Raw genomic sequence first — 2,705 nt, 5'->3', positions numbered from 1 at the left:
AACAAGAAAGATGACTTAAGGATTCATCTATTTTATACCTATTATTTTGAGGAATGGCCTTCTATAGGGCCTTTGTACACACTGTCTGTGAAAACTATGTACTCTTTCCCTGAATATAGTGTGTTTTATCCCTCACTTGATTCACGTTCCTGTTAAAATTTTAAGAGAGGATTTTCCTAATAACCCCTAATCCCTTACCCTGCTTTATTTTTCTTATCACTTACTTATTAGTAAGCAATAATTTTCATTTATTTCTGTGATGTTCAGTCCTCCTTTAACTTTTCCATAGGAGTAAGATATCTTTTTTGTTTAAAATATACATCCAGGGCCTTGTTGAAGGCCAGGTAATATAAAAGATGCTTGTCAGATATCTAGGAAAGGATGCATGATTAAATGATTATCTGTATATTTAGCTATCTCATGCAGTCAGATGTTACCCTAAAGGCACAACTGATCTTACAGAATACAGTTTCAAAACAAATGAAAATAACACCCAAAAGCAATTGACTAGCAAATCCAACTCTTTCTGTGGGGTCAGGAAATAAAATATGGATTTAGTTGCATTTCTTCATGTCAATATGTTGATTTAGGATTGTTCAAAATTAAATATATTTCATTATATCCAGATATCTAAGTTATCATAGAGCGTCTTTTGGTTTCTCTCTTAATTTTCTTTATCCAAGTTTCTGTATTTTTCTAGGCCTTTCAAAATGCACTTCAAGGGATGCCTGGGTGGCTCAGTCAGCCAGTTAAGCATCTGCTTTGGGGTCAAGTCATGATCCCAGCATCCTGGGATCACCCCTGCCTCTGGCTCCCTGCTCAGAGGGGGGTCTGCTTCTTCCTCCCCCTGCTCTTGTGCTCTCCCTGACTTGTTCTCTCTTTCCCTGGCCAAATAAATAAATAAAATCTTAAAAAAAAAAGACAAAATACATTTCAATATTAATAGTTCCTAAATTTGGTTATAAGCTTAGGATTTTGTTTGCCAAAGCAATATTTTTCCCTCACAAATTTCCAAATTTTAATGTGTAGATGATTTTAAGTTTAAAGAACTCTTCTCTGCAAGTTAATCAAGCATTTACCTGCCAGAAGATGAGCATTTTTTATGCAAAACTTTTTGCAATGATGTGCTCCATGTTCAATTTTTTGACATAGGAAAATGCTTTCTTTAGAATCTTGAGTACTTCCTGGACAAAATGTTGGAGGTATGGTAGAGTGAAAAAGAATGCATGACTTAATTAAAACAACCTTAGCTAAAATTTCAGCTCTTCCACTTTAAAGATTTTTGAGACTCAGTGTCTACAATTCTTTGGGGTATAAAAAGGAATACTATCGCTTCTCAGCCTTGTGGCTAAGATCAAGTGTAGTGTAGTATCTGTTCTTATCAGTAAAAAGGAATACTGACCACATATCAGGCTCTTATGAGGTAGACACACATACATACACACACATGGAGTCAATATAAAAATTTTTCAATACAATTCCTGTTACAAAGAGAATATCTGATACACTTAATTCTCTTATTTCCTTATCTTGTCTCATTCTCTAAAAGTGCCTCGAGTAACATTTTCTTTCTGTGGTCTTACATCATCTCAAATTAGTTATGACAGAAAACTTTTAATATCTTTTGCCTTTACTCTAGATCTTAGTCTTAGAAAAAAAACTATCATATTACCTTAATCTGCTTATCAAAACCATTTGGTTCCTAACATGAATGGGATATACGAGAGGGATGCCTGGGTGGCTCAGTCAGTTAAGCATCTGCCTTTGGCTCTGGTCATGATCCCAGCTCCTGGGATCTAGGTTCCTTGCTCAGTAGGGAGCCTGGCTTCTCCCTCTGTCTGCCATTCCCCCTGCTTGTGTTCTTTCTGTCTCTCTTGCTCTCTGACAAATAAATGAATGAATGAATGAATGAATGAATAAAATATTTTAAAAAAAGATATACTAGAAATTATGGCTATAAAATTTAATACAAGGCATAGTACCTTTTAGAAATGAACCAAAAGCATAGAAAATGGGGAAGGAGAAAGGAGAATTAAATTAAATAGAAGGATATTGTAAAATATAATATACCATATACATTTTAAAAATTATAAGAGAAAAATAGAATAAACACATGGATGGCTATATGTGTGCCAAATGCACAGAACAACCAATTAGGCCAATATAAGTTTTGTAGAGTGCAATAATGTTTCACAGAGAAACTGACATTGGACAGGCATAGAGGAATAGTAAGATTAAAATGGATGGAAAGGAGACAGAAGGTCATTTCAGAATTAGCATAAAGTGAGGAGATAAGAATTTCAAAGCTACCTGAAAGGATATATATATATATATATTTTTTTTTATTTTGATGCATTTCCTATCATCTAAACGGATTCCCCAAACTAATGTAATATGCCAGTGAGCTGTAGCCTTAATGGATCAATACCCATGTCAGGTGAACTCCCAGAGATGGATAAAGTAGAGAATACTTAAGTGCTTTGACTTGTACAAAGAAGCCCATTGATTTTGTTTTTGTTTTTGTTTTAAATTTTATTTATTTACTTGAGAGAGAGAGAAGGAGAGAGAGCACAAGTGGGGGAAGGGGCAAAGGGAGTGGGAGAAGCAGGCTCCCCTTGGAGCAGGAAGCCAGATGCAAGGCTCCATCCCAGCATCTGGGATCATGACCTGAGGCAGACGCCTAGCCAAGTGAACCACCCAGGTGC

The 2,705-nt window shown here is 35.6% G+C and overlaps 1 pseudogene; it reads left to right on the top strand.

The window, feature by feature from the left end:
* The first annotated feature begins 1,328 nt into the window (after nucleotides 1–1,328).
* LOC125081571 (uncharacterized) lies at nucleotides 1,329–1,566 on the top strand (annotated as a pseudogene).
* Nucleotides 1,567–2,705: the final 1,139 nt, after the last annotated feature.

The sequence above is a fragment of the Lutra lutra genome, chromosome 11 (genome assembly GCF_902655055.1).
Source record: "Lutra lutra chromosome 11, mLutLut1.2, whole genome shotgun sequence".
In the NCBI taxonomy this organism is placed as follows: Eukaryota; Metazoa; Chordata; class Mammalia; order Carnivora; family Mustelidae; genus Lutra; species Lutra lutra.
Note: the sequence above shows the minus strand (reverse complement) of the source record. Positions and strands in the feature narration are given on the sequence as shown.